This window comes from Diabrotica virgifera, chromosome 6, assembly GCF_917563875.1.
Source record: "Diabrotica virgifera virgifera chromosome 6, PGI_DIABVI_V3a".
Lineage (NCBI taxonomy): Eukaryota > Metazoa > Arthropoda > Insecta > Coleoptera > Chrysomelidae > Diabrotica > Diabrotica virgifera.
The window spans coordinates 169,274,121-169,288,081 of NC_065448.1; the positions used below are offsets into that span (position 1 = coordinate 169,274,121).

Below are 13,961 nucleotides of genomic sequence, written 5' to 3' on the forward strand. Positions count from 1 at the left end.
TTCTATAATGATTATTTTAATAAGTCACAGGGGTGAAAAAGAGAAAATGTAGTATGATTTTTAATTTCAAATATACCATTCAAAAGGAACTTTTGTTTATTATAAGGGACTGTCAGCCCTCGGTAATAATGTAATCATTTATTCTGCGTTTACATTTTTCAAAAATACTTAATAGTTTTCTCAGGATTCCAAAAAAAATGAATGCGTTTCAAGAGAATTCGATCAAAATTTTGCACCTGCGCTCTCAAAAAGGATTAAAGTGCAGGATTAAAGGATACGTTTTTGGAATCACTATTTCAAACGATTTTAAATTAGCTGCCACATGACGTACTTTCCCATTTAAAAAAATCAAAGTTGTGCTTGTCACCTGAAAAGGGGTCGCGTAAAGTTCGAAACATTGATTTTATAATATACTTTGATTATTATAAAAATCGACCTGTCCAAGCGTTTTGCTTATGTGCTAAAAATAAATAAGTTAATAAGGGCGGGGTAACACTTATTTCAGCGCACTGTATAAGTGAAATCATATGAGAAATCACACAGAATGTAAAGTTCATTATGTTTAGGACAAAAAAGGGGTATTTGCAAAATTATTATTAATCAATTAATATCATATGTATATTGAGCTAATGCATTCAGTAATTATTAATATAAAATACGTTCATAGTAGGAATGAACGAAACTGATTGTAGGAATGAATATAATTGCTTGTAAGAATAACCGTATTTATTGTGGGAATGAACGGAACTAATTGTAAGAATAAACGGAAATAATTGTAGAAATAAACGAAATTAAATGAATGCATGAAGCAGTAGATATACGTTAGGAGAAACAACACTGTTATTAACACAACGAATAGTCTGTCGGTCAATTAACGACGTTGTTTTTTCAATGAATAGTGTTCGTTCACTCAGTGAACAGTGTTCGTAATATCAATAAAGTGATATTATGGTATACATAATGAAAGTATTATATATTAATAAATGGATGTTCATCCATTCAATAAACGTAATACATTGGATCAACTAACGAAAATAATGAATTGATGAACATCGCTGTGTTGTTCCAATAAAACCTAGAATTGGACAAATTTTAAGTATTGCTTTTGTTGTCTGAATTAACATTTTTATTAATATTACGTACCTTTTTCGTTGAGTGTACGAATATATGGATAGCCCCTGTGCTATAACAGAAAAACGGGAAAGCGACAAAGCGAGATTCCGTCGAACGGGAGAACGAACGTACACAACACACATAAAGGGTAGGCCAGGGATGAGATTCGATTGGTTTGTATGTGGTACGAAACGGGATTTCTCTCTCAGATCGGACTTAATTGTATTTACATCAAGAATCACTTTTTGTTCTGTTGTTCTGTTTGGAAATAATATCTATCTATCGACGATTTCTATTAGAATGACGATTTAAATACTCATTATTCGGGAAGGATTAGGTGTTTGTAGTACAATAATGTATCTCTTAATATAAATATTATTTCTATTATTGAGACGATAATCGAAACGCAAATAGAACATATTTTTGATTAAAATTTTTGTTTATTACCATTAAACCTACAGAGGCACAGTATATAGAGGATCCACAGTAAAACCACTCCACTGACGGCGCTTTGATCTCAAGAAGTAATACCGGCAGTACGCAATTGATAAATGTAAAAAAATGTAATTTGATTAGACATGAAATAACTTATTTATTATACGGATTGTTTTATAGTTTAGTCACCAAGCTGAATGACGTGGCAGATATGGATTGACATTGTTAATATATTTTGTTTATATACTATAGTATTTTTATAAGTATCCCTTTTTAGTTTCTTCTCTTCGACGAATGTTGGCGATCATCAAGTCCATCTTTATCTTATCTACAGCAGCGGGGAAGAGCTGTACATATGTTTTGTTCCAGATGTCTCAACCCAAGTAGCAAAGCTTAAATGAAAGTTCGCCGGACACACTGTACGGCAGAAGGATGAAAGATGGAGTAAGACGATTATACATTGGAGACCGTGGAACCACAAACGAAAAAGGGGAAGGCCACAAATGCGATGGTCAGATGACCTGAAGAAGCACACTGAGTCAAAATGGATGCAAATTGACCAAGATAGAGAGGCATGGAAGAAGGAAGAGGAGGCCTATATCCAAGGATGGATGTTTAGGGCTGATTAGATAGATAGATTGGTTCTGATAATAATCCTTTTTAGTTTATAAACGTAATATTGTAAACTTGTTAAACATTAAATTGAAACAAGGGTGTTTAACAAAGAACAAAAACAAAGCTTGAGAAAAAAATAGCAGAAAAAGTTGGACTAAAAATCAATGAAGAGAAAACCAAATATTATGTGTTCGCAAACAAAACGGACCGAAGGGACAGAATTAGGCGAAATATCACCGCCAATACCTACCTATAGCTTCGAAAGAGTTGAACGTTTCAAATATCTAGGAGCAATAATTACGGCTTAGAATGCTATCACCGAAGAAATAAAAATCGATGCTGCAAACCGATCTATCTATGCACTGGATAAGCTTATAAAATCAAAAATTGAATGTCCCGAAATGTGGCGATTGGCGATATTGGCATATGATCGCTACATGATTTTGATCATCTACCCTTGACCGTCGTCTTTGAAGATTCCAAACGGGCAATATAACCTGGTGATAATACAAACAAAAGATGGATTCTACAAAAAGCAAATTATTATAATTTGTATTCATCCAACTTTTCCTTAGATGCGTAATGGAATAATGGTTAAAAGTGCAATATTTTGACCTCTCAGGTCCGATGCACACTTGCGTCTTTTCAAGTAGGGACGTAGGGTACACACTGCGAGCAAGCTGTGGGCGCTTGGCTTGTTTCCAAGCCAAGTTTCACGTCAATACACATTTGAGCTGTTTCTCGGCGTCAATAAAGCCAGAAATAAACAGCTCTGTATCTACGTTGTTAAACTGATTGCCTAGCACGGACTGCCAAACCGACCGACTTGTTGTGCAAGCCGCGTGCACGTGGCGGAGTCTCGGCCTACGCCGCTTGCAAGTCACTTGCAAGCAGCTTGCACGCCGCGGCTCAGCTCGAGTGTGCAGTGCCTAGTAGTGTTGCCCAAATGCAAGAACAATACGATACTTAGACAGTCTTGGTCTTGCAGCAAGAGTCTTGGTCTTGCAGCAAGAGTCTTGCAAGTCTAGCAGTTACCCATAAAACCTATTGCTATTTATTAAACGTTACTTTAGATCTTAGAACAACGTAACAGAGTAGGTACGTTTCAAGCTTGAATTAACATAGCCCTAGTAAAGACTAATTAAATTAATAAATGTCTAGTCTAAACAACTAACACCGGAGATCAAAAAGGATTAGATAAAAGACACTTATATTAGATTCGAAGAAAAGCTCAATTGGAAATAAAGTTTAGTGATGTCGAAAAAATATAACTATTCGTTACTTTATACTCGTTCGTTACTATACAATACCCTAAGTACCGAATACTAAACGAGAATTATAATATTGTTTCTTCGCTACTTTAAATATTTCGGTATTTTGTTTACACGGTAGGGGGCATTATCTGTTATTAATTTGTCTCGTTACTTTTAAATATTAGCCGCGCTCTTTCAGCAAATTTTGTTCGAATTTCGAATTCGAACCGAATGATCTCATCTCATAGGTACCTAATAAGGAAAAAAATTATCGAGTAGGTGTCCTTAAAAGTAGGTCTCTCTCTTCAATTTTGACCCCCGGAGGGAGTGTAGTGGTCGACGTGATGTCGTGTATTGTCCGTCTCCAAAGATCTCTGTCTCTGGTCATTTCTTTTAACTCATACATAGCTCTTTTGCATATTCCTGTAATTTGTTCGATCCATCTTGTTGGTGATATTCCTCGTGATCTTCGGCCTTTCCTTGTATAATGAGTCTTTAGTCTTTCCATATTTTCTGTGTTTGCTCTCATAACATGTCCAAAGCATATTGTTGGAGATGGACTTTACTGGAGAGTCGTTGGCTAACTTTTAGCTCTCTTAAAATCGAATTATTTGCTCTGTGGTCGGTCCAAGGAATTCGTAGCATTCGTCTCCAACAGAACATTTCAGTGGCGTCTATTTTTCTTCTTTCCGATTTTCTGAGGGTCCAAGATTCACATCCGTAGGTCAATATTGGGAATATTAAGCAGTTGATTAACCTCATCTTTAACGCTCTTGAAACTTGACAGTCTTTCCATATTGTGGTCATTTTTGCTGTGGCAACTTTTGCTAGATCACATCTACGTTTTATTTCTTCCTGTAGTGACCCTATATTTGTGATTAATTATCCCAGATATAAATATGAGCTCACAACCTCAAACCGGTCAATTGTGGTTATGTGTGGATGATTGTTATGTAGTCTATCCAATCCACGACCATGATCTTTGTCTTTGATATGTTTAATTGCAGACCAAATATTTGACTTTCGTTTTCAACCAGTTAAGTCTTATAAGATCAATTAGCTCTGCTTTTGACTATTTGCAAGAAGGGCTGTGTCATCTGCGAAACGTAGGTTGTTTATTTTATGACCATTTATTGAGATGCCTTTTTCCCATCCTTCCAGTGCTCTTCTCATAATATGCTCCCCATATATATTGTATAATTGTGGAGATAGTATACCTACCTACATCCCCAGTGGTGTCATGGCAAAATTAGCAGTGCCGGAACGCACTTTTACTAACTTTTTGACAAGTAAAATATTACTTGATGTTTTTTAATACAAGTTACGTCTGCATATTTTAAAATGTATATGCATTTGCTTAATTCAAAAATGTTTAAATTCTGGAATTGTTGCTTTTTTCTTAACCAGTGCCGGAACGGCGTTAAGGCACCATGACACCACTGTACATCCCTGCATGTCTGACACCCCGTTCTGGATGAAATTCGTTTGAAAAGTAGGTATGCTAACCTTATTATATATTTTAAGGGTGTCAGCAATGTCGAGAATATGTAGCAGCATATTAATCTGGTTTTAAAGTGTAATGTAATATCTCTATTCAAAAGAAGATTCTTTAGTTTATAGAAGACGACTCTGGCTCTTTCGATACGTATTTTTAATTCTTTCTTCATATCCCAGTATTTTAAATAATTATAGCAGATAATTGCAAACAATCAGTTAGCGTATATTATATTTGTTTTCAATGCATGTATGGGACTCATATGGGAGTAACTACTAACCTACCAACCGACGAAAAATTTATTTTATAGCGAACATTTTTGCTGGCTCTGTATATCTATTATTTCACCTAATACCCTACCAAACACCAAACAACATCTAAAGGCATGTAACAACTCAAAAATGTTTATTTGGGCATCATTGTATGGAGATTCAAAATAAATACCACCTACAAGGGTAGGTAGGTACATTACATAGAGATATGAACTATTTTCCAACTGCCGCAAACGAGAACGGAAATGTGTATTTGTATACAAACCAGTGGTGTCATGGTGTGGGAACGCGTGGGAACGCCGTTCCCACACTGGTTAAGAAAAGAAAAAAAATAATAGAGGATTTAGGTTTTGTAAACAAAAATTAGCAATGCGTTCCGGCACTGCGTTCCCGCACTGCTAATTTTGCCATGACACCACTGATACAAACTAATTGAAAAAGTAGGTACACAGGTTACCAACAAGATTATTTACAAAGGATTACATTATAACGGCATTAAGTATACATTATAAGTTCCTTTTTAAGCATGCCGGCGATACCTGAATAGAGATTTTTAAGCCTTTGTGGAAGATCCGCTACCGGTGATGCGTCGGTTCCTAAAGAGATCGTTTCGCTTGAAAACGTTTCGGTTAAATGTATTAAAATTTCGTTCGTTTGTAATAATAACAAGTATTTTTCAGAGTTTCTAAAAATATCTTCTTTAACACGTTCGGTGCCTATGACGCACGAGTGTCGTCCCCACGGTTTCATCGAGGGTACCGACGACGCACGAGTGTCGTCAGTAGTACTGTGTTACTAAATAAATGAACGATTTAAGTTAAGTGATACCAGCCAAGTGGCGCTTGTTCAAGATGGGCATCGAACTTGTTAACGAATCAACAATCACTTTGGCGATTTTTAAATTGATACAATTAGGCCCCTTTTGAAAATTATTGACAATGTTTGGAATACTATTATATAAGTAATACTTGAATTACTTGAAATCTGGCCGTGTCTTCACCAATCACAATCAAGCGGACAGGCAACAAAAATTTCTCTCTACATAGTAGATATCATGGAAGTATGACAAGTATGTACAGGGTGTATACAATGCAGGGTCTAGATGAGCGTTCAAGTATTACGTAACGCGATTTTTGACCCCCCCTACGTAACGCACTCTAATGGGCGTTTAACTATTGCGTAATACAATTTTTGAAGATTTTTGACCACCCCTCCCCCCATACGTAACGCACTCTAATGGGCGTTTAACTATTGCGTAACGCAATTTTTGAAGATTTTTGACCCCCCCCCACCTGCGTTACGTAATACTTGAACGGTCCCTAGATTCTAGACTAACTAGAGAACTTGTTCAATTAGTTAGTCATTTAGTAATATGTTTATGTTTGGATTATTCGTATTTGTGATTATCGTTGTTTTTGTTTTATTTGCATTAATTTTAAGACGATATTTTTCACCTTCGTGCACTACCTTGTGCAGCAGATTTTGTAGTTCTTGACTCTTGGGACAATTAATACCGTATCATCGGCATATCGGTTGTTATTATAAAACTTTCTGCTGTTGGCTTAGGTATATAGGAACCTCCTTGTGTCTCATCCAGAACTCGTGCAAATATCTCCTCTGCGTACAGGTTTAATATAAATGGCGAGAGTATACAACCTTGTCTAACTTCTTTTTTAATTTTTATGGTCTCATTGTTTCCAACCTCCATTCTAATAAATGCATTTTGGTTCCGGTAGAGTTCATGTATTACACAGGCCAACAAAAATTTTTTTTTACAAAACTTGTCTTACAAATTTTTTTAAACCTATGTATTTTTTGGCGCTAAAAATGAATCTGAAATTAGATTTTACGTATCACCCATAGTTTTCCCACAATATGACACTGGTTTATTATATTATACATTATAACCCATACAGCACAGGTCATCTTTAAGATATCTTATTTACAACCAAATATGGTCTTAATGTCTTAGGTCTCAATTAAGACTTTTAAAAGATATCTTTAAAACGCAAAAAAGATATCTTTTAAACATCATATTTAAGACATTTTTTCTTAAAAATAGGTTATGTTATAATTACGAATTTAAAAGTTAGGTTAGGTTAGTAAAACATTTAAGACAAGAGCTGGTAGCAAAAAGACAAACTCCAAACAAAAGCTTTTTCACATCAGTGACTTCAGTGGTATTTCCCATATGGTTTTATTTGAGGGATATTTAGAAGACTACAGATTTTAATAATGCAGTAAGTTTAGATTTAGATTGTTATATTATTAAAGTAAAAAGTTAACTTTGTTATCAAGAGTAAATGCATGTCTCCTAATTCAACAGCTTACCTTAACAATATGCTCTTAAAAATATATTTTTTAGGTAGGTATCGGAGCTTGTTAAAGTAGGAGGATACAGCCTATGATTTTGTATAAAGAGTTGGAAAATTAATTATTAGCAATGAGCAAGCTTTAAGTACAGTTGGCTGGGACAAAAAGGCAAACAAAAGTTTTGTGATACCAGAATTGCAAATCTGATAATTGGTAAAGCTTATTCTACATGTACATGTAAAATTTTAATAGCAATAAACGTATTTTTAGAACCTAATTATTTTTATTAAAAGTTCGTTTAAAATATTTCATAAAAAATTAAAAAGAAAGCTATCCTAAACACCTTAATAATATACAAAAAAATACATCTTTAAGACGTCGTAAAGATATCTTTCCGGAAATACCAGACATCTTTAAGACGTCTAAAACATCTTTAGTGAGTTATCTTTTAGATTTCTTTAAGATGTCTTTGTGTTATCTGGGAACATTATTAGTAATAATTTGAGAAAAGACAAAATACCGAAATACATTAAAATGGTACATTATTAGAATAAAACCTTTAATCTAATGTAATATTATAGGTCTGTGCAATCATTTCAGGTGTCAATGCTTTTGTATTTAATTCTTTCTATTTTTTATGTAAAACTTCTGAAGTAGCTTTTTCTCCTTTTCTCCTATGCGAGGCACTCTGTTGTTCCTGATGAAGTGACCAATAGTAATCACCCATCCCATCACATTAGTGTTCCAACGTCCCTGGTATCGTTTCTCCATCACCTTGATATCCCAGTGGAATCGTTTGCCTTGTTCTTCACTGATATCACTCAGATTTTGAGGGAAAAAGTCAAGATGGTTATGCAAAAGGTGGATTTTGAGGCTCATTTGACATCCCAAATCTTAAATCTTATCTAATATCTTAATATCTAATAAATTACCTAATATAAGGTCGGAATTAGGGTCTTTCACATTACCTAAATTGGTTACAACTTTTTTGAATGCAATACAAGCTTCTTTTTCCTTAGTAGTCATCTTGGTTTCAAAGGTAATTATGCAATTTTAAATGTTAAATTCTGAAAGAATGGTGGGTGATACAGCATTTTTAATATGCTTTTCGAACTCAGCACACTAAAATACATAAGATAGTGGTAATCTTATCAAAAGAGTTTTTTTATTGTTGGCCTGTGTTATTCGTTGGGATCGATGTTCTTGTTTTGTAAACATTCTGTTAATTTTTCGTACTTGACCTCATCGAAGACCTTTTCGTAATCTATGAAATATAAATATGTATTTTTTTTGTTGATCGCAATATTTTGGCATGAGAATAATAAAACTAAATAAGGCTTCTCGGATTCCCTCTCTAGATCCGTTCTTCACACTTCGTAAATTCGTTATGAATATTTTCAGAAATAATTTTAACATTTGGGACATGAGACTTATCAGTGCCGGATTAAGGGGGGGGGGCTATGGGACTATTAGCTCCTGGCGGTAAATTTTGAGAGGCGGTACGTCGCGTCGCTCCCATCACGTTTTAATTCTATATGTGGATATTTCAAATTTATGGGGTTGCAGCAGAATGCACTATGGAAAGTACTTCTTTTTTTTTTAGTTGCTAAAGAAATTTATGTTTTTTTCTCAGCTTCAACTTACAGATGGAAACGACTCAATGATCTATTGAAAAATTGTGGCCATACAACATTTGTTCCAAAAAGAGTTAATGTGACTCGATGGTCAGGACGATTTAATGCATTAAAAGCTCTTAATTTATGATAGCAAGATATAAAGCAAGCACTTCTAGAGTTATCCTCTAACGACGACGAGAAGATGCCAGTTCGCTGTCAAGCAAACAATTTACACGAAAAGATGGCTACGTTAGAATTTGGTTTTTATATTGCCTTTTGGTTTGAAGTACTGGAAAGAACTGACCTAGCGAGTAAATCTTTACAAAGCGCAAATATGGACTTACATACATGTTCGTCTTTGTATAGCTTATTACAACATTTTTACTAGTCTCTTACGAGTGATAAATGTAATTTATTTGAACATAAGGGACACTCTTATCACAACAAACGGAATACAGCAAAGAAATTAGAAGTCGCAAAAGAAAATTACAGTTTGACTAAGCAGATACAGAAGAGATCCTTACACCGCAAAGTAAGATTAGAACCCAAGTGCTGTACAAAACAATTGATTATTTGGTAAATAATCTGAAATCTAGAGGAAAAGCTTATGAAGATCTTGCCATCACTTTCTCATTTTTATTTTCTCTACCTCTTTCAGAGGATAACGTGATTTCAGACAAAGCGTCGGTATTAGTGAATATTTATTCCAATGATTTGGATACATCTCTAGCAAGTGAGTGTATTCAATTAATAGTATATTATTCAACGAGCATGTAATGATGGCTATTACTCACGATGATGAAGTTTGCGACACGAGCCGTAGGCGAGTGTCGTAATTCATCAGAGTGAGTAATAGCCATTACATGCGAGTAGAATACTATACTTTTTCTACGACCTTTTTTTATTTTAATTAGTAAAGAATTTAATTATCAACTACTCGAGATTAAAATTATAATCATTTACAAAAATACCTAATTACCCCTAGTAGGTACGTGGCTGAATAATTGGTTGCCTACTATTACTAAATTCTTATTTATTGTAAAAATACAACTAGAAATAGTCAATATAAGTTCTATTCGTTTCCGAAAAATTATAAGCTTACATTTGTACCTACTTACTGTCAGTGAATTTAATAAATAGGAAATGGCTGTTGTCGGTGGACGTATTTCATATATATACATAGTTATAATGTACATTTACATTTAACTATATATGTATAATATAATAATATATCTATAACTATATATAATATGTTATAACATATTTAACACAATAAGTATAACTTGAAAAACAAACACAATATTAGTTATAAATTCCAATTAACATAAACAAAATGCGCTAAATGTCACTGTCACTAAATTAAATGATAAACGTCAAAATTTTTAGTAAACATGATATAAACGTAAAAAATATACTGACATTGTTACAGTTAAAATTCCTTTAAAAATTTTTCGAATTTAATTATTGGTATAAATTACAATAATTATTGTATTAAATAAACAATTTTAAGTAATTTTATTTGCAGTTTTTATACGATTAATATTAAAAGTGGCATGCGCCACTTGAATCTAACTTCAGCCCGTGAGTAATGACCCGTGAGTAACTTCAGCCCGTGAGTAATGAATTATTACTCACGGGTACAGTAATGGGTGCTATTATCTATGAAAAAATAGCGAATAATGAGCATGTTATTAAACGGTCGTAGAAAAAACATTTTATAATGTCACTACTAGGCCAAGTTGAGTACCTATAAAAATTTAACAACTCACAGTGCTACTTTTGTGATGAAGCTTTTGCATAAAAATAATATAATTGCAACCTTCCCAAACGTAGAAATAGCACTAAGAATCGTCTTATCGTTGATGGTTACTAACGCAACTGGTGAAAGATCATTTTCCACTTTAAAACGGGTCAAAAATTATTTGAGAAATACGATGACGGAAGAAACATTAAATACGTTCTCTGTTTTAAATATTCATCATAGTCATCTGCTTACAAAATTAGATTTTAATAAAATCATCGACCTGTTTGCAAGTAGGAAGTCCAGGAAAATTTGTTTGTAAATATATAATTATGTTAATTTACTTTATAAGTTGTGAGTTTGTGTCTTTGTGGCTTTTTTGTATATTTGTAATAAATTACATAGTAAATATTAAAATAGTTTTAATGAATTGTTAACCTAAGACGCATCTATACCTACTGGAGAGTGGCGGTATAGTATGACCTAGCCCCCGGCGGTCTATGAACTAAATCCGGCACTGAGACTTATCAATGGAAATTTTTTACATTTGCGTTTTTGCATTTAGGAAGGGGTACAAAAGTCGATGATAGCCATGCTTGTACATTTTGCAAGTTTTGCATATATTATTGAAGATGTAAACTAACAAAAATGAACCGAATTGAAGTATTAGAAATGTGGAATCATATGAGAATGATAAGGATTCCTCGGATATCACACATAACATAAATAATACCGAAGTATTGAGAAGAGTCAGGGTGGACAGCTGCATATACCTTGATACCAACATAAACAGCCAATGGGACCACTCAAGTGAAATAAAACAACATAGGAAAAGCGAGATCACCGTTCATAACGATGAAGTCGCTTTTCAGCAGTCACGATTTACCACCTGCTACCAAAATCTATATCATCAGATGCAAGGTATTTAGACAGAGAGAACCAGGGAGAAGAAAAATATCTTGGCTTCAAAACCTGAGAGAGTGGTGTAAGTAAAACATCCGGAACCGATAGGAACCGTAAGAAGAAGAAGAGAAGAGTCAACACGAATAGGCAGTTACTAAAGAATGAAAAACGAAGGAAAATATCTTCTTTGATGCATAATGTACATATTGGGAGCAGATATACCTATATGAAATACCTAGCTAGCCTGAGGCTACCCTACGTAAGCAGAAAACAATATTCTATGAGAAACATTCGACTTTGAACTGAAATACAAAATGCAGGAAAACTTTTTCATATGGCAGAAGGCTCCTGTGCGATGCTGGTAGTGGTAGCTAACGTCGGACGGTACAAAAAGAAGAAAAAGTTTGTTACTTGCTTGTATGCATATTCAGGTTATGTTGGATTAGGTATCGAATATAAAAATTTGTTAAATTGTTTGTTAAGGTTATTCCTAAAGGTAGGTATATTCTCGATAACTATGATCCTAATTAAATACTTATCCTTAAATAAAATCAACAAACAAAAAATAATGCCAATAAAAACAAAACTGTAGTACCTATGATAGTCTACTGTAGTAGTCATACCTACCTAACGCTTGAAAATATGGTTGGAGCTTTATATAAATTTCAAAATCTGAGAAGGTTTTAGACTAATTCGCAATATTTTTGAAGAGAGGGAAAGATAAACAGACAATTTAAACAATTAAACGATAGAAAACGCTATATTGGTCAAACAGCAAAGCATTTTTCAAAAGATTATGAGCACATAAATCCTTTTTGTTTAATCCATCATCCGAATATCGTAGATATTTGTTGAAATCAAGCATGGGTTTTAAAATTGCAGATAGATAGGTAGGTATCATGTTTTTCTAGATATTGTTTATTTTGCCGGTATACCATACTACATTTAGGTTATCTATCTATTTTCCGAGACTATGATTCAAGCACGTGTTAAAATTATCTTAAATAATAAGTAAGTATATTGCCCAATAAGTAGATAGGTACAAAAATTTCACGAATTTTTATAAGTATATTAATTTAGATATAAGTACAAACATAGGTATTTATTCTGTAATCGGCAAATTTTGCAAAACGTGGAAACAGTTATACCTATTGGAAAATAAAATTTAATGCAAAAAACATTAGATGAATGTAAATAAGTACTTACACGCTGCGACAATTTGGAGTACGGTATTGCACTAAAACTATTTTAAAAAGTCCACAAACAACAATTTCCAGTCCGAGGAAAAAACCGTTGCAATATAAAATGATTAAAAATAAATTAATTGTACACAATTAAGCAATTTTTGATACTTGACTAGATGAGTAAGTGTTCAGATTCAATGGAATGTGACTAATGGGAAGCACGCTTAAGTCTGCCCGAAAGTAATGGTCAACTAACTAAACAAATTTAGTGTGACTCTAAACACTACACGAATTAAACTGAATTCAATAGACAGCCACTCCGCAAATCTGTCATACGACCATATGAGCCCTGTAGTACACCTTTTTAGGTGTTTACAACTGTCAACACTCCGGTCCGCCCGCCAATCCCGGGTGAACGCGACACGCCGGGTCCAATGGGAGAGATGATGGGTGTGGCGAAGTATCGATTTCTCTGAATTAGTTGATCATTGGAGCGGAAGTTATTCTCTCCGCTAAGAGGGCGCCACTAGACCTGCTCAGTCAATGGTTTGAGTTGGGACTGGAGGTGCTACGCCAAACGCCACATCCGGATCGTAATCTGATCCCGTTTTTAACAAGTCGTTAACAATATCGCGGCTTTTGTGGATGGCTGTTGCGATTTTTCGGAGGAGGGGTTTATGTGTTTTGGTTTCAGGTACCAATACTACTAAGTCAACTTGTCTTATTGATAATGTTTTCACATTATCCGAAACCTTCAATTTCCTTATTTTAACTGTTACCTCCCCTCTTCTAGATTTAGCTAAAAGACATAATTTTGAGACGCAAGTATTTATTATCCAATCAGTAGCGGATCTACGGGGAGAAAAAATGGGGAAATCCCCCCCCCTAACAAGGTTAAAAATTAAAGAACGCATTAGGGAACTTACGACCCGTGACGTTACATAGTTGAACTTTATGGTTATATTTATTCTTCTTCTTATTCTTTAGTTTATTGGCCTCCGGTTATTTGGCCAGCTCATCG

At 34.2% G+C, this 13,961-nt stretch overlaps 1 protein-coding gene across 1 annotated transcript in view; it reads right to left on the minus strand.

The window, feature by feature from the left end:
• Window positions 1-13,246, minus strand: part of LOC114328368 (paired box protein Pax-6-like) — a 336,662-nt gene extending 323,416 nt beyond the window's left edge. The window contains exon 1 of the mRNA XM_050653360.1: window positions 12,963-13,246. The gene's annotated coding sequence lies outside the window, so the exon portion shown is untranslated. The remainder of the gene's footprint in view (window positions 1-12,962) is intronic.
• Between the last annotated feature and the right edge of the window lie 715 nt (window positions 13,247-13,961).